Source organism: Phasianus colchicus, chromosome 11, assembly GCF_987193195.1.
Source record: "Phasianus colchicus chromosome 11, bPhaCol1.hap1.1, whole genome shotgun sequence".
NCBI classification, from domain to species: domain Eukaryota; kingdom Metazoa; phylum Chordata; class Aves; order Galliformes; family Phasianidae; genus Phasianus; species Phasianus colchicus.
Window position 1 is genome coordinate 15,814,939 of NC_143446.1, and position 19,432 is coordinate 15,834,370.

General features: G+C 39.1%; 1 long non-coding RNA gene across 4 annotated transcripts in view; it reads left to right on the forward strand.

The window, feature by feature from the left end:
• The window catches only part of LOC149916456 (uncharacterized), a 62,880-nt gene extending 46,086 nt beyond the window's left edge, over window positions 1-16,794 (forward strand). For 3 of the 4 annotated variants that reach the window (XR_016469930.1, XR_016469927.1, XR_016469929.1), the window contains 2 exons: window positions 2,355-2,459; window positions 8,222-8,557. This is a non-coding gene — a long non-coding RNA (uncharacterized LOC149916456). Of the gene's footprint in view, window positions 1-2,354; window positions 2,460-8,221; window positions 8,558-16,113; window positions 16,228-16,604 lie in introns of those variants that run through there. The other variant, XR_016469928.1, reaches the window with a different exon arrangement.
• Window positions 16,795-19,432: the final 2,638 nt, after the last annotated feature.

Genomic DNA, 19,432 nt, shown 5'->3' on the forward strand with positions numbered 1-19,432 from the left:
TTCTTAGGATAGGAAAGGGCAGTATGAGAGAAATACCTAAGATATTTCCTCTGCCGCCTCCTCTGGAGGAGGATTTTTATCACACATAGACATACTCTGGATGGGGTAAGAGCAATTTGCAGCCCTGCCCACATGGGAATATATCAGAGCCATAGATTTAAGGGAGGAATCCTGTATGAAGGCTAGGCTCATTTCCTGGCAGTTAGATTTTATCAGTACATAGACTTCTGGATGCTTTGTAGGTAACTGTGTCCATGAATTAATCAGATAGAAAACTCTGAACTGTAAGTTCAGCCAGAAGGATGATTATTTACAGTGGCACTTTGCATCAATACATTGCAGCTTAAAGGATCAATTGGTAACATATAGCTATTAAGATTGAGGTCAGACTATGATATTAGATTATTTCAGGCTTTGGAATTCAGGGATATAGTCTCAGAACATGCAACTCTTTGAAAAACTGACTGTAAGTATAGTGCTGCCTTCCATCTCGGTTTCCATCACTAGTTATTGAAAGTACTTGTTAATATGAAAGTCTGCCTGATACTTATGTTTTGTCAGCTTACCCTTGAACCTCTTCTCCTTTGGAAAACAAACAAACAAAAAAATGAAAACAATGTGAAGCAGAGGTTAATGACCAGCATCTCTGTCAGGTGAGTTACCATGTTTATCCTGCCCAACTATCTATCGAAATCATCTACGACTTAAGGATCACTATTAAATAGTATATTTTTATAACATGAAATAGGAATGATTGCTATCTGGCCAAGTGGAACAGAAATAAGATCCCACAGTTTGTGATAATAGCTTCATAGTATGTCCTGAGGGCTGCTGAGCAACTGCAGTGCTATTGATTTCAGGATATTGCAAACAAGTTCTTAAAGTGTTACTGAATAGGATTTTCTCCTCTCATTTGCTGTGAGCACAATGTGAAACACCCCACAGAAAATCATGCTGGAAGGACAGCTGAGATGAGGGGTGAGTGTGGTTTGAGATGCTATCGTACTGATGATGCCCACCTTGCTCTGATGCAGCCAGGTTTGTGTTGAAGAGCCACAGCAGTTTGAAAGTGGAGCAAGTTAGTAGTCCTTTGGCTCTTTTGCGAGATTTTTACTTCCTTTAAATTGCAGGATTAAATTTCAGCCACTGACTTTTGCATTGCTTTCTAATAACTGTAAAATTGCCAGGTTCCTTGGAAATCGCCCAAGGGTCATGCACTACAACAAACCTTCAAAAATATTGTTGTAAGTTCCAGATGCTCTTAGGAGTGTTTCCAACAGGCTTCAGTGATGACGCTGGAAACTTTCCAAAGCTGTTAAATGCATCTAATTCCCTCCAAGTCCAATAGCTACTACAACCTCCCTTGGAGCCTTGAACCATTAGCACACTGGACTTTTGTTGGGTAACAGACTTAGCAAATGATCAGAATGTGATCATGTTAGCAGTGAATTGTACATGACAGCAATCCCTAAGTACTACCAATCACTTCAGGTTTGTGAATTGCATCTCACTGAAATGAACCTGACTAGGTAACAGGAATTGTGTAAGAGTCAGATAATCCTTTCAGAGAACTGCAGAAAATTCTCTTAGCCACTCTTTTAAGCTGTTATTGGAAGATGAAAGCACTGCTTTAACTGCTGAACAGTAATAAGTGGGTTTTTTGTACACAGCACTTTATCTCTGGTCATCACCTGGTTATCCATGTATTTTAACCTGATGCTCTAATGGTTTTCTTCTGTTTTTCTGTTGGTTCTTTTCAGCCTGAGGTGTTTTATTTCATTTACTTATATTCTTTAATGCTTCCTTATTATGATTTCCCATTATGATCACTATTGTTTTTGAATGATTTGTGATTGGAAAGATACTGCAGTTATTTTATCTGCACGCATTCCAACCTTGTCAGGTTACAGAGCAGGATTGCTCCTTTGCATAATAGTAGGATTCGTATATTAAATCCTTTCCTTTGGCCTGTGCCACAGGGCACTCAAAACTAAAACCTGTAGAAGTAGTTGGCTACAGGCACGACTGACTGCATTCTAGTTCTAACAGCCAACCAAGTTCACCTGCCAAGCTGGGACACTTTGACAACTAAATCCAACCTGTTCATCTGTTAGGGAAAACCCAAGCAAACAACTGTCATCTTCAGAGTTTAGATAAACTGTAGATTGCAATCTGAGGTTGTTCTCACTGATGGAGCAGCCTAAAAAGTTGTAATTTTTTATGTGTACAAGTCTAAAATGTTCTGTAGAGGCTTCAGTAGTCATCTGGGGGATGGAAATTGGATTTCAAGCGTACCTGGGCCTTCTATCTCTCTGCATAATCTTGATAGACATATTTTTTCATCCTGTTTTCAGAGACCTGAGAACTTCTGATGAAGGACTCCTACAACTGTTCAATTTTCAAGTCAGTGCATTAAACGAGCTGATCTCATTTATGTAATAGACTAAAGAGAAAAACTGGTGAGTCTTGTGGTTCTTCACAAACCCTCTACACCATTTGCCATTTGTGTGATAAAGTGAAATAGTGCAGCTGGTGACCTCTTGCTCTGTGTGGCACACTCCCTTGGTTTGCAGCTTGAAGGCTTGAGCATCCTTGTAGACAAATCTTCAAATTTATAACCTATTAGTTTTATTTCAAATCAAGCAGCAATGATCAATATATATTTCAGAGCTGTGTATTACATGAGACTGTGGAGAGGTTTTCTTGCTTCAGTGCCTTTTCTGGCAGAGTCTTCAGGACACAAAGATGATCAGGCTCTGCTCTTATCCACTAAAGAAAGATGCTGGTTCATTCTCTCAGTACAGGAAGACTCTAAAAATCAATTCCATTATCATTATCTTTTAGACATGTTTTTTTACCTTTACCTTCATCCAAATTGAATGCTTCCAAAGACTTAGTGGAATTTCAATTATTAAGTTTTAAGCTCTGTACTCTGCCTGGGATTTATGACGTTAACTATGGACAGAGCTCAAAATGCAGTGGTTGACTTCATCAACAAAGTTCTTCATCACACAAACTCTAAAATTTGTGTGTAAAAGTTTTTTTTTTTTAATTGCAAATTTTCTTTAGTGTTTGTGGTGACTGTAATGTTGCCATCTGTTCATGAAGAAACAGAAAAAGGTGCCAGCTCAGATGTGTCAGGGAGATTAAAGCCCTGCAATGTTTCAAAATTTCATATTATTCTAAATGTATTTGGTTTTATTTAATATATATCTGTGCTGTTTGTTTTTTTAAAGTCAGAATGCCCAGCTAGAAGAGTCACCCATGAGAGATGGATGACTGACGAGACTTAAGACTGATGAGGTACTTGGGGCAAAATCTTGATGTCAGAGAAGCCCAAAGCAGATTTACTTTTTTTTTTTCTTACTTCAGCTTGCAATGTTTCTGAAGTTCACTCCAAAAACTGCCTTGTTTTCAGCCTGCTTTATGAAACACTTTCAATTCAGAGCAAATATCATTTGACCAGATCAAGCTATGTTCTGTCCAGTGCTACATTTCAGCTGTAATAATCACCAACATTTGATGCTTCAGCTAGAATGATGCTTCTATCTTATCCTTGTCTGAGAGAGACTAGATTACACTAAGTGTAAGCTTGGCCTTGTGGTTATATTTAGATGCCTGAACATCTCACTTAGTATGACCTTTAAAAATATATAATATGAAAAATATGAAAGTCTGACTCAAGCATAGATAATTAATAAATCTGCTTAATTTCACTCTAACATAAACCAACCATTGAGTTCATAAATGCACTTAAACTCAGTAATATTCCTTCAGGCAACTAGGCCAGTTTGTGAGAATGCTATCTAGGTAAGAAATGGATGTATCTTGACAGCAAACATACAGTATTGAAACAATTCCTCCTTTTGTGTATAAAACAATCAGAAATTCCTCTCTGCAAGAAACCTGAAGTACTCTAGGATCAGGCATAATTTGCAGAAATAGTTATGTTCTGGAACAATCTGTTACTTCAGAGTGAAATCAGTACAATTGTGATGACCATCTTTTCTATCTGGACAGTAAGATTATCACATTCCTTGTGCAAGGCAACATCTGGGACTCCAACAGCTTGTATGGTTTGGAGGGCAGGAATGCTTCCAAGATAATGCATCGTGGAAGACTGTCAGTTCAGTAACCAAATGTCAGTTTTACAAAATTCCTGTACTTAACCAAACAAAAATACAGACACAGGCTTAAGAAATAGTGCTGGATTCTTCGAGCTGTGGTATTTAAAGTTCAGTGTGAAAAAGAATTCTTAGCAACATCCTTCAGTAATTTATTATTGTAACACTAAAATCCAGATACTTAGTATTTCTACAGAATAAAAGTAGGTGGTGATAATATCCCAAATCCCTGAGCATGTTTAGCCCAGAGTTTAGTCAGCACAAGGAAATGGATGACAAAGGTTTTAGGCATGTTTAAAAATCCCTGAACTGCACAGTGACAAATCTTGTGCAATGGACAGCTCTTGGTGATACATACAGTCCCGTCAAAATCCTTTTCTACAGCTCAACAGAGGCCTCTGGGCATGTGAGCTCAAGTGAGTGCAGAAGTAAGAAAATGTTTCTAGAGCAGTTTAGTTGTTTCATAACTTGTTGGGCTCGATCTTTCAGTTCACTGTATAGTAGGATCCCTCCAGCTGTCTAAGGCACAAAGTGACGATGGGTGATTAAAAATCATAGAGTAATTATAGAGAAGGCAAGATCTGAGGTCTGTCATGCTGTCAGTCATATTTCTATTAATGGTTGGTGCCTAAAACCAGAAGGACTGAGTAGAAAGTATGATGGCATAAGCCAATTTTTCCCTGGTGTAGAAAGGCAGGAATTAATGTTTGACCCCCATGAGCTGACTGGCATATGTCTGTAAGTGTGAGATTTAATTGAACAGATGGCAGCACACGTTACTGCTTTAGAAATGTGATTAATCATTATAAATGTTCTAGGTACTTTAAAAGAATGACTAGAGCATCTGGCTATCCACACTGAGACAGTGTACACCCACCCGACAGGAATCCATCCCCATAGCATAGATAATACTTGTATTTGTGTTAATTGCTTTGAGTCTTTCTGCTTCAGCTGAATGGACAACTGCTGGTACATCCTTTTAAATAAGGAAGATCAATTTTGAAGTTAGATTGCTTTTAGTTTTACTTTTGAATTTTGGTATCGTTATGAAGCACAAAGCAAACAAAATATAATCTTAGCCTACAACTTTTCAAGAAGCATGGAGATGAAATTTCATGTAGAACTTTAGACTAGAATAAGGCAAAATGCCTTTACCTGCTGTCAGAGTACTTTTCTTCCCTAAGCCATCAGATCAGCAAGGAACCTCATCACTCCTGGGCATGTGCACTGACATCAGTTCTGATGTGCTCTAGCTGGAGTGCTCACCCACTATTGTGACATCTCCTGTGTTACATATACCTGCTATCTAACTTTTTCCTCAGTCAGTGAATAGAAAAACTGCCTGTCTGAAGTTCACTGTTTTTCTTATATGTCATCCTGCCATTCATGACCACTCACCAGGTGGCTTTGCAGTATTTCTTCTCCAGGTGCTTGCCAAGTGCTTGGAGATTTTTAAGGGACACGAGTCAGGAGGAGCTGGCTAATGCCAGGCAACTACTTCTGCTGGGTACCTTTCAGATACTGCTCTGGTTATGAGCATGGTGATTTATTTGTCTCAGATCTTTTTTTTTTTTTTTAGTCCTCTATATTTATCCACATTCTGTCACTTTCTTCCATCTGCTGTACACAGAAAATTTCGTCTTTATTATAGAATCTAGTTCCACGTAGTGCCATCATCGTGAGACTCAGTGCTTAAAGCTGGACAAGACTTTTGTTTTCAGCCTGTTTTCTGCGGTGCGTGACTCAGTTCATATATGTCCTGCAATTGCACATTGCTGGTTGATCTCTAAAGTATATGGCAGCTGTGCAGGAGCTGCTCAGTGCTTTGTAAGATGGAGAGATGCCCACAAAGTGCTCTGACATTTCTTATCTTGGGAAACTTTCATGCTCAGAGGAAATAAATGATGAGACCAGACTGAGGCTGAACCTTGAGGTCAGTAGCCAAAGTTGCAAAGCAAATGTTGTAGTCTTAATACACAAACATCTGTATAGGTTTTTAAATGTCTTCAACTGCTAAAAGTCAGATTAAGAGCCAAAGATACCAGGACAAGGCAGCTTGCTGTTTGTTCAACAGCTCTTGTTGAACAAACTGGTGGATTAACACTCTCTGTCATTTTCATATGACTCTAAAAGGCTTACAGAAACAAACTTACTTCAGAGGATTACCTTCTTGTTTCTGTGCATTTATAACTGCCATCTGTTCATACTTGAGAGCTGGGTGTTATGGTAACCTGAGTCTTTTAAACTTGAGCTAATTGCAGAGCTCATGCCTGTACTCATGGAGCACATTTAAGTGTGGGTGCATAATGCTGGCAGGAGCATTGCAACTGGGAACAGCCTAGAATTTGGGAAGCCCTTCAGTCAACTTTGCTGCAGCATGCACAGGAAGGGCAGGGAGGAAGGAAGGAGGTCTGTCTCCTTCACAAGCAATGTAAGGCGAGCAAGGAATGTTACTCTTAATACTGCAGTATGCCTGGAGGCAGGAAGGGTTTTGCTCTTTTGGCAGTGAAATACAAGCTTTGGGGGAAAAAAATGAAGGTAGGGCAAAAGTCTCTCTGCTGCAATTACCTTTTCCATATAAACTTTGTCACATCTTGTGGGTGTTTTCATGATATGCTGACTGATTCAATGTGAAGGTGTCACCTGTCTGGTTCCCTCCATCTGTACAAAGAAAAGCTCATGATTATTGTGCCATGAGGTCAATTTGAATCACTGTGTGCATAGCTCCTTCTGCATTTACCATGCTTCGTAGGTTATTCTTCATGGAAAGCAATTTGGCATAGGAACAAGGCGTCTCAAATGACTTTTGCTCTTAAAAATGTCTTTCAGTTTATGGCCATGTAGATATAATAGAACAGAATATCACAAAGTTACATAGGTGCACAGCCTCATTCCCTGTAGTTGACTGCTGTATGAACTAGTATCTGCTACTGTTTTCCTCCTCTATGCATCCATTAATTATAGATCAATTATTCAATTCTTTAAGAACTCAGGTGGTGCCCGGGCTACTGAGTTGTGAAATTAAGCAATGCCACAGTGAACAGGAAAGAAACATGCATTTACTATGGCACCATCTTCCCGTGATTCTGATATCCCTGGGATAAAAGCATTTTTCTTCAAGAACTAAGCCAGTTTGTATGGATGTCCCTTTTCTCCATGCTGCTTCTAACTCTCCTTACATAACGCCTATCACAGCCTTCTTTTTGTCTAACAGTCCTTCCACGTATTTTCTAATGGTGCAAACAAAATCTGAGAGCCGAATTCCTCTTGTCATCATAGGTGTAATTCAGCGTACTCTACAGTTAGCAAAAAGAAAACTCCTTTACAAAAGAAATCTTCTAGCCTGGTAATCTTCAGCCACTGATGATCAGCCTAACAAAGTATTAATTTACACTTTGAGATACTGGAAAAAAATGTCGAATGAGAATAATGGTTTTTCAGCTTCTGGGGCCCGGAGTAGTGCTGTCCCACACATCATTCATTGAGCAATCAATCTCGTGCTTAGGATTTCACAGAGGTGCCTGTAATGTTTAGCTGGATAAGCTGGTTCCTCTTTACCTTTAGGGAGTGAAATTTCTGATGACGAGTCTTTTGTTAGTGAAAACTGCTGTTGAAAAATGTTCTGTAGTGTAAGAATGTGAATAAAATTGAAAGCAAATATTTACACAAATACGCTAACAAGTAAAGGGATTGGCCTAATTTTCATTGCTTTATCCTTTGTTTAGTCATCTACATCAGTCAATTAAGCAGCTAACTAAATTACTGGAAAAAATCTAACATTTCAGCTTTTTTTTCCATGGAGGGGAAAGGGAAATTAAGGTGTTTGTTTTCGGATACTTGCCGTTTTGTTAAAGTGCTGCATTTTCTAAAGAGTATTGTACTCAGTGCTCATCAATTGCGCTATTATTAATCATCTTTAGCGTTGTAGCGGAGGTCATACTTGTATAGGGAGGAAGTGCCTTTGTATTACTTCTCCTTCAGGGCTGAAACCGGTCCTCTCTTACCCATTTGTTGCATTTACCCTGAACCCATTTCAAGCACACCTTGTGCCATTTAATGCATTTCCTGATTGCTTTTTCCTTTCTTTCCAACATCAGAATACATCACATCAGGGACTGTGTATCCGTGACTGAACTGCTTCCCTTTGCCTCCTCCAGCTACTGCCTGCTGTGTCAGCAGTCCAGCTGCTGTGATGTTTTCCACTCTGTCTCAAAGGCAGGCAGTGCTAAGCCCTGCCCAGATGCTCAAGCATGAAGTCTGCTAGATTCAACTGCACAGTACTTGTAGCGGGAGGGGCAGGTCTTGAGAATGAAAATCAAGACAAAAACAGGCTCACCTCAGATGCTGAGAGCACTTGGAGAAGATCCCAATTTCCATTTATAGGGCACTTCTGTTTTGTATAGTTCTGGAGTGCAATGTGTAATAATAAGAGATGATTATGCTGCACAATAGCCTGAATATAGTCACTGAAGCAGAATGAAATTAAAAAAGGTTTCTTTTCACAAGGAATGATATAATGATTTCTGTCATGCTTACAGCCATAAATGAAAATAGCAATTCATTACACACCAAAACTAAGCAAATAGTTGAGGCTACAGGTAGTGCATAAACAGTAAAACCAAAACCAATATAAGGACCCAGAGGCTGATTGCATTTTTGACTTTATTTATTACTTTTGATCTAGACTAGAATAGATGAGACTAGAAATAACCATTCTCCTTCTCTGAACACCCTGCCAATTATTTCAGTCTACAAAACCAAAATGCAATATGAACAGCTCATGCTTGTAGCAAATACCCATTGGGATGTTCCAGCCCCTCCTTTTCTACTAATGCTTAATTTAACTTCTTTCTTGTGCCCAATGCTAGGTCACATCTGTGAGTATTGCAAGAACTGCTGATACGTGCAATAACAAATAATTCTTTTTCTTTGTTTTATTTTAATGAAAAAGTAGGAAATGTTTCCTGAAGTGTAATAAAAACACTTTACAATCTGTTTAGAAGCAGCAATGTAAATTATTGGGCTTTTTGTTCTTTATTCTGACCTCTCTTAAGGGACTGTTTTTTGTCTGCTTTTCTGTGCTTAGCTAAATTATACAATGCTTTGACCCAACAGCTTCCTCTCTTTGCTACATTTCACCCTATGACTTACTAAAATGTGGGAGTACGGCTAGCAATATTGCTTTGAGTAGGAGAAAGGTATATGAAAATCTGCCTACACTCTAGCTGTTTAACCATCATGCCCTTATTTCTTTTAATCTCATTAGAAGTTAAATGCAAGAGTAAATATTGCATTACTCTAAAAGCATCAACACCGTACCAATTAACATTTTTAACAATGACTTTAACAGGTGTTACTGTTGTTTAGAGACAGACTGAGAGAACAACTTGTTTTTCCCAGGCATAGGAGTGATGCTGTGATGCACCAATAGCTGTGGGGAAATGTAGAGGAAATGCTGATCCCCTGGAAGTCAATGGCAGAACTTCCTAACGTGCCAATACCCCTATCTTTGAACAGATTAAGCACCCAAATCCCAGTAGGATTTCCTTCATCTTTACTACAGTAAGCACTGTAGAGCCTCTGAGGTAAAACTTGAGGTACTTTTTTTCCCTGCTATTTTAATTTCAGGAGGCATTACATACATAAATCTGAGAACTGCAGGTGATGGCACCAGACAGAACATCAGTTAAAAAACCAAAAACAACCTATTTTGCTTCTACCTTATCTTGAACAATGATTCCCTTTCTGTAACGGGCACCTGAAAGTGGCAGTGTCCTTTCCAAGGATCTTACTGCAGAAACTGCAAATCAGCTGATGCTGTTGCTCACAGGAAACTTGAAAGCCTTTGTTTAAGGAAAAGGTGTTGTACAGCCTGTTTGATACTCATAACATTGATTTCTGAGCAAAACTCAGGCTTGATGCATAACTTGCCTTATGTGTTTTATAAAAAGGCGGAAAAGTGTTTCTGTGCTTCTAGACTGTTTCCTTCCTCTTTTAGCAACAGCAACAGTTGTGTGTTGCTCTGAAGTGCTTTTGTTTAGATGTAGAATTGTATTTGAAATGGCATCGAGCTCTTCTTTAAATACACTGTCAAATAAAAGGGGGAAAAATCCAATAGATGCAGATTATAAAATTCCATATTCGGTGCCCTTTAAGTATTGCAATCCTACGTTCTTGAAATTCCTTACAGATATATTATCAGGCTTAGAACTGAGTAAAGGTGAACTTCATTAAATAGGTTCATTATAATGGTATTTCATAGGTTTGAGCTTGCGATTAATGGATTGTACATTTATACTTTAAGACTGGAAGAACACGATCGTATAAATACTCTTATTGAAGTTAACAGGGCTATTCTTTGATGGAAAATGCCATTCAGCAGAACACTTAAGTGTATGCATAGCTCAAAGCATATGTTTAAATTCAACTCAGGTCAATTTATTTGGTTTTAAGAGGGTTTGACTGTGCTTATGTTCCTTGAAAATTCTTATTAATATATAAGGTGGCTGCTTCAGCAGCCTTGGGATGTCATTAATATCCTAAAAACAATGGTCTTCCTAAGCATGCACGATTATTAGTTAAGGGAACTGTTGGTAGTTTGCAGCCAAATCTAAGCCCTAAAATCTCTGTAATCTGACATGTTTATTAAACTTACCACTGTGTTAAACAGGTGCAAAGAAAAGTATTTAGTTGTGCACCGGTTTCTGGAGTCTATTCCCTGGTGCTAAATATTATAGATAAGAAGTTGCCAGACAAAAAGTGCATCTCAAAATAATGATAAGAGAAGCAGTTTCTTTTTCTATTTTTTTCTGATTAGTTACTCAGAAAAACAAAACAAAACAAAAAAACAACTTTTTCTTCTGGAAAAGGTTATTTAGGACCGTTTACATAGACTGTCAAAGTACCTTGTGGGAGAATAAACAATAAATATCTGTGGTTATCATTTTCTCTGATGGGAAAAGCACAGTGTGGTGAAGGGGCATCACTGATGTAGTGCATCTCCTTTATGGTGAAATGCTGTGCTGTGTAAAAGTAATTTGAATGAAAAAGATCATTTGTTATATTTCTGTAACAAGGGCATCTAATGTCCTAATTACAAGAGATTAATACAGAATGAACGGGAACTTTCTACATTATTAAATGAGGATATAAAGGATGAATGTATTTTTTGCTCTATACACTTAGGACACTGTAGATACAAAGCTGTTAACGAAGAATTCCAAGTCTAATCTCAAAGTCCTCATCATAACTAATTTATTACAAAATGCAAAGCAAGCAGTACATTTAATCCCTCTGCTTTTTAAGAGTATCTGTGGGTTACACGGCAGCATAAAGTAATGGCATGTCCCACAGAGCTTCATTTCCCTGATTGAAATGAAATCAGACCATAATTTTTCTCCCCTTGTTCTCCAAAATATTTTTAATAGGAGGTCATTTTTATGTATCTGCCGGTATCACTTTTTCCAAAACTAAAGGATACCACTATGTCTCACTGGTGTCCATAGTCCAGTTCATACCTTAAATTGCACCAAAACCTACTGGCTTTTCTGTTGTGAGGAGTTTCATTGACATCATAGAGTTACTATAGTTACTTTTGCCTTAGCATCCTTTTATCTAAAGTAAGAAAAAAGAATCTAAGAACAGCAACAGTGATGGCTGATCAAAACTGTCCTCTTTATATGTGAGCAAACATTTTTGGACATCATTTTGCCAAACCTTCAGCAATGTTCTTAAAATGAAAGAGAGGGGGTGTAAGCATAGAACCCAGGAGCCTTTCTTTGCCGTTTCTCATCCATGGTCTGAACTCAGTAACTTATTTGCTGCTGTCTTGAATAACAAAATTCTCATTTGCATAAATGGGCTGATAATCCAACATTTTCTTTAAGTCTTCCAGATAAATGTACAAAAGCAGCAGTTTCCTATCTCCATGCTATATGCTGGACAAAAAACTGCACAATTCAGAAGAAAGTCTATTGTGCCTCTTTTTTGAGATACGCACAAACACGCATGACTCAAAAATTAGAGAAGTCCTTATCTTTCTATTGGTACTGAGATGCAGTATAATAGGTAAATGTTGATTAAATGTCAGTTACACCACACTGGGCAGTGCTTTAATCAATTGTTTTATGTACTCCTAAAAGAGATGCACACTTTGAATTAAAAGCTTTGGGGGGAGAGGAAGTCAGGAGTGCTCTAGTCAATAGAATGCAGAGAGATGGCAGAAGTATCATTCAAACATTTTCAAGTTTTTTATGGCAAAGCTATGCAGGGCTTACAAAAATAGAAAATCAGAAATGCAAGCTTTCAACATTGCTGTTCTGCTCCAGTGAGTGGCCATAAACATGACGCTTATGAAGTTTTGTGTTTGGCATTCGATCATCCAACGTAAAACCTATTAAGTTTATTATTAGAAACATATTCTGTTCCATCCTTCAAATTCCAGCCTGTACTCTGGAAGTCAAGGCGCAAACTTTCTGTCGTGCACGCTGACAGCAGAGATGAAGGCTCTATGTCAAATTAGACCCAAATTAACACCTAAAGAACTTCATATTCTTTAATGTGCCTGCACTAGGCTAAGATTTATTAAACAGCTTACATGATGGTGGTGTGAAGGAATTAATTTCCATCTCACTCTTTTATCTCCAAGTTGGCTCTCAGAGGCTGAGAACAATTAAAGTAATTTCTGTCACAATAGTCAGCCAAATAAGAAGACTGATATATGAAAAGGACATAGGGCATAGAAAAATGTGTTGTTCTTAAATTGCCTTTTCTAACTGCAGCCAAAGTCTGACTTGTAGTAGACGTTCTTTATTTTCCATAGAGAAAATTCTTACGGAGCTGGTGTAAGGGTGCTGTGAGCAAGCAATTCCTGAGTATTCATATATAGAGAGGTGAGGCAAGTGCCATTTGTATTTCTTTGGTCAAGCAGTACTGTATCACATACAGGTGTTCACATATCACACACATAGAATGGCTTGGGTTGGAAAGGACCCTGAGGACGATCAGGTCCCAACCCCCTGCTTCATTCAGGGCTGTTGTCCTCCAGATCTGGTACTGGACGGGGCTTCCCAGGGCCCCATCCAACCTGGTCTAGAACACTTCTGCAGATGGGGCATCCACATCTTATCTGGCAGCCTATTGAAGCACCTCAACATTTTCTCTGTGAAGAACTTCCCCTTGACATCTAATCTAAATCGTCCCTCCTTGAGCCTATAACTATTCCCCCTTGTCCTATCACTATCTACCCATGTGAAAAGTTAATTTCCTTCTTTTTATAATCACCTTTTAAATACCAGAAGGCTGCAATGGGTCTCCTCACAGGACCATTGTCCAACAGAGTTGTGGTCAAAATAGTTGCTCAGCAAAAAGTAGCAGATGCTTGCTTTGGAACAGCACCTATAATAATGTTTGTTGCTCTGCTTTTTAGCAAATATTTTGAATAAGATTTCAGAAGTAAGCTATAACTGTTTTTTTAAATTGAGTTTTAGAGGAAGAAAGATGGGCCTATGACTCTTTGGTGTATCCTTACCGATTTTTTCTGGTTTGAATCAAAATTAAGTTCCCATGAGTGGAAATTTCCTCTGCCATTTAGCATTTAGAGAAGCATTTCTCTAGGTGCAACTTAGTGTGGACGCTCAGGAATAGCAGAAACTTTTTAAATTATAGAACTAATTACCTCCATGCAGCTGATCAAACACTTTGCACTTCTTGCTGTGAGCACCACTCACCACATCTGTTGGCCTCTCCCTGGGTAAGTCTACCCTGCAGTTTCTGCTGTGAAATGTTATAGAGCAGAAATACACTACAGGCAGCATTAAACTAACCAGCCTTGGATTTGTTAGCATGTCAGCACAAAGCTTCCTAGTGGCTTCTTGCTGGGAATCTTCCCCAGTTTGGAACCAGAGGGCGAGTTGACATGAAGTCAAATCCAAGTAGGGAGAGAGGCCAAGCAGTCTATGAGGTAGTTTGTCAGTCCATGAAAAAGTTTGAGTATTCCTATGTGAAGGAGGAAGTTAACTGACAGATACAGTCTTTTCTCAAGTACATTACAATATATATTATACATATATATATTACACAGTGTTTTCTTCCCACTCTTAGGTTGCCAGGGTTCATAGAGCTGCAGAATACAAACACTACTAATGTACAATGTACTCATCCTTGCCTGTTGCATGGATGGTTTGAATGAATGGTCTTTCCTAGATGCTTTTGGACTGTCTGAATAGTCTGTCTATAAAAAGAGAGATTTTCGCATGCAGGAGTGGACACTGTCATCTGGATGCCTTGGAAAAACCTTCGCTAGTTTCTTCTGTATAACTGCTAACTTGTGCTGTGTCCAGCTGTAACTATGCACAATAGTAGCAGAAGTATGGCATTTAATGTTCCATTGAATGTTTATGTACAATAATAGTGCTAGAAAACCATATGATGCTCCATATTCTCTTTGTGAGCAGAAGTGAAGAAGCAGTTGAGCCTTTTTTGTTAAGAATCATACCATTCTTCACCTACTGTCATCAGCAATTGTCAGCCTGCTATTTAAAATTCCCTTGTACTCGTCTTGTTTGTAGTACATAACAGCTTGCTTTGTCTGACTAACAAAAACTTCTTTTTATTATTATTTTTTCCTCCACAGAATGAAAGAATAAAGCCAAGCAATTTTTGATTTAACCTCCTGCTGCTGACTTTTCAAATTTTAAAGTGTTAACAAAAGAGGCCGTGTGTTTTCAGCTCTGAAAGCTCTGACTGTACTATGGCACAAATTTATAAAAATCAAACGCAGACGGAGAATGGCAAGTTAGAGATATTTGACTCTCTTTAACTGCTGGCCTCCTGTACTGGAAATTGAACTTTCTCAGAAAAGGAAGCTGTAAAAAAAGAGGCTGTACAGCCAAGTCAGAGTCTGTATCCATTGTTGATAGATTTAGTTAACCTGCAAGGGAACAACAGTATTGACATATATCACTTTGAGAAATGCCAGCTGAATGAGATATTTTTGTTTCCTGGGTTACATGCTGAAGCCATGTCATTTCTTCTCATTTTTTCCCCACTAACACACTCTGTTCCTGTACTTTATGATTGTGTCCACTTTCAAAACTACTCTGGTGTTATTGATTAGATTTTTTCTTTTTCAGGTGAGCAAAACAAGCAGCCTACATGAAACTCTCACATTTGTTTCCATTTATCTTTAGATTAGAAATGTAATCAAATGAGTCCAATTCTTATCATAAAGAGCCTGGCAAATAATTTTTGATGGAATGACTTTTGGTTCTTGAGATTTCCTCAGCTGACACCCTGCATGAGAAAGTGTTGCCCTCAAAGGAGAAAACTAATGAGATTAGTTGCATTTGGGTGTTGCCTCAGTGGCTATTTTTTGACAATAAATCGCTGCCTGGTTGCATGTCTTTTGAGTCTCCATACTGGAAATACAGTGAATATTAAGGGAAGGATCCTTAAAGTATTTTATGTCTGTAAAGCTGTGGATGCAGCTGCCTGCTGAAGCACTCGTGATGTAGAATCAGATCTGAGATTTTCAGATTCAAATCTGTTAAGATTCAGAGCATGATCAGAAAACCAGAAAGGGACGGACGATGTCACCACTGCTTTTACTTACAGCTTGTTTGGTGAGACGGGTCAGGGGCAGCTTGTCAGGGGAGTTTGACACGAGCAAAGTTTTTACAAGAGATTCGTTCTCTTTTTCTTCCAATCTTATTTCATCCACTTCCCGCCTGCATAGGAAACAGAGGTCTGCGTGGATAAAACCTGCACTCATTGCTGTTTGCTGAACCCCTCCAAGTTAGTGTGCAGCAGGCAGAAGCATTTGTATGGTCACTGCTGGTGGGGTTCAGGATGCTGGTAAGAGCTTACTTCCAGGGAAAGGTACTGCTCTTTATTTAGGGAGGCAGCTGATAGTTCTGATAGCAGCTTGGAGCAGCCGTGCTCCCTGGCCAGTGCCAGAAAGCAGATGTGTGATGTGCCATTTCCTTAACAGATGGACATGCCATATGCCATTAAGAGTGCTTATCCAATATTCTCTAACGCTGTGGGTGAACAGGCTCAAAGCATCACCAGGCAAAAAAAGAAAAAGTGTTAGCTCCTTGAGGAGGTGAGTAACTCAATGGAAGACTTCCCAAGCACCTGCCAGAGTTTCTTGGTGGTGAACACCTGTGTGCCTTTCAAGGTCTTGTCTGTCTGAGGTTTTGTCCCCGTGTTCCTGGCTGCATGAGGTGTCCTCTCCAACTCACTGTCCTAGCATTACACTAAGGCACATCCCAATCTGAGCTAAATTACTGATTTTTGTCTTCTCTCTCTGTATAAATTTGATCTATTTGAATGGATGGACTGAGCTTTGGGCTGCTTGGTGTTTTAGGTGGAGATGGTGCAAAATGGGTGTAGAGAGGAAAGGATGTGGTCAAAGTCTTAATAGGTAAAGTTGCCTCAGACCCCAGCCAGCTCATGAAGGTGATTGTGTTTGTGTCTCAGGTAATTCAAGGCCCCTAATGCAGGAGGATTAGGATGAATGGTTTTGATTTGGCCTCATCTTTGGAGAGTCTGCAGCGTAATGTGAGACAATGGCTACAATAAAACCTACATGGATTGAATAATGCAGAATCAATAAGTGAATAGAAGTGTGTTACAAGGGTTGCTATGGCATCTCCTTTATTTAATAAAAGAATAAATAAAGGAATGGAAATCTCCTTAAATGGTCTGAGCACAAATGAGAGCTGTTCCTGACTCTTCTAATATACGCAGTATTATTATTATTTTTTTAATTATCTTCTTCCTTAAACAATAATGTTATGTTTTGATCATAGTTGAAATTAATTTGTCTAGATTTAAGCTAATTCCAGTTAAATAGTCACCAAAGCACTTGGGGAGTAGGGAAATTATGGGTATAGAGATTTGTACAAGTGTTTTTTTCAAATGCTTTCTGCAGTTGTGTGCTGGACATGTAAGAAAACAGGCACAAATACACTCCAAAATGCTGTTCTTTAGAAACCTAAATTTTCAACTTGAGCCCTCAATTTTATTACTAGTCTTGGCAAAGGAGGGAGAGCGACAGGATCTACTCCACATGGTGAAACCAGGCTGAAGGTAGTGCTGGAGTTCACCTGTGAGCTCTAAACTGATTCCCTAGCTAGGGTGTTCCTGAGATAGAAAACCCACAGTCAGAAACTAAATCTCGCATGCTTAGAATTGGGTTCTCTAAGGAATTAACAGGATTACACAACGTGGGCATGGAGAAATGAAAGGACAAGTAAGTTACAGGCAGTGTATAATTAATCCATGGAGTTAAGATCTGGTTTTGCTTGTCAAACATCGATTTTCTCATTTAGGCTTACTTGATAACATCACATGCATTCCAATAGTTGTGCCCAATTTTAAACTTTTGGGGTGTGCTGTTTAATTTTATGCAGTTAATTGTGTGACAGTTCATCTTGAATAGGACAGTGTTGACGTTGTGCATCACATCTTGTAGGTGTTTAAACGTGTATCATTTATTGTCCATAAATATTTCTTCAGTAATGTTTCTTATTTGTAAAACCATAGTATCACAGAATGGCTTAGGGTGGAAGGGACCTTAAATATCATCTCATTCCAAATCCCTGCTGTGGGCTGGTTGGCCCCCATCAGTTCAGGCTATCCAAGACCCCATCCGTAGCCTTGAACACCTCCAGAAATGAGGCACCCACAGCTCTGTGCAGCTGTGCCAGAGCCTCACTGCCCTCCGAATAAAGAATTTTCTCCTAACAGCTAACAGAAATCTTTTCTCTTTTATTTTTAAGTCATCCCTCCTTGTCCTATCACTGTCAGAATGTGTAAAAAGTCAATCTCTCTCCTGTTTGTAAACTCCCTTTAAGTACTGGGGGGCAATGAGGTCTCCCCAGAGCCTTCTCCAGACTGAACAAGCTGGGCTCCCTCAGCCTTTCTTTCACACAGATCCACTGCACTGTTTCCCAACCAGCTTGATTGCTGGCGGTAGCCAAGAAGACAGAAGGCTGTCCAAGCCTCTTTTGGGTGCAGGATTGTTCGGCCCCATTTTTATTCTTATCTGGTGAGCACTGTCCTTGCTCTTTTCACACCAGTTGCATTGCAAACCTGTAAGGGATGGGGCAATGAGTGCTGACCCACTGCCAACCCTCTGCATCCCCTCAGCTAATCTCAACAGTTGCCTGCTCCTGACCTGGCCTCCTGCTGCATCTCCCAGTGACCTGCCCCAGGACTGCAGCTGCAGGCAGTGCTCGATTCTCAATTGTTACAACGGTTGTATGAGAATGAATTGCAAAGGGACATATTGTGGCTAAAAGTAATACAAATAACTTTGGAGTCTGCATTTCTCTTTCCTTTCAAAATTGGGTGGAGGCTTCTCTGTCTTTAAATGTATCACACCCTCATACCTCTTACCTTTCCTGGAGACTGTGTCAACCTTTATATGGATAGTTTAAAGCTAATTTAACTTTCCTCAGAACCAGTTCAAAGTATAAATGTAGCTGATGCCCACTTCTTATCACATTCCAGGGTATGTGGTGAATAAATTATCATTTTCTTTTCCCTTGTATGGAACAGTCTTTATTTGTGGAATGCACTTGCTAGTCAAAAGTATCCTTCAAAAAAGTGCATACAAACCAAATTGCAGTGCTTTGTGCAAAAGGCCTTCACTTTCATGATTCATGGGTGAGACTCTGCTTTGACAACAACAACAAAGCAAATACCAAACGACAAACGATTAATATTTGTTTAGGAGAAAATATCTATATTTGCTTGCAAATTTAGGCATTTATATGGTTCTCGTTTCAAGCCTGCCACTTACCTGAAAGACCTTACACAGTTCAGGCAGCTGAGAAGGTGCTTTTTCCTCAGATTTTTTGTAGAAAAAGAAAGAAACACACATGAATATTCAAAAATAGAATAGCTCTGTATTTCTGCTGTTTGTTTTAGTTGCAACACATTAAAATAGAGCTAATATATATGAAATGCTTAATCTTGTGAACGATGGCCCATGGGGGATGCTGGCTGTTATGCAAGGAGGTGGTGGGGAACAACCTCCAGCAGTTGCTTAGGGGACTGCGGGCTTAGTTACTTACAAGCCATGAATTGCTGATGTTAATTAAAAGTATAAATAATTTGCAACAAGAGAGAAAATTATTTGTCCGCATATTGATTGCAAGTGTAGTTTTCAAATCCCTCGTGGTGTGATGAATCCCAAATGCCATAACAAAATTTGGGCCAGATCACTGGCTGAAAAGTCAGCTGCATTTGCACTGAGTTCTGTAGGGCTGAACAGCTTTGCTACACCAATAGCTCTGCTC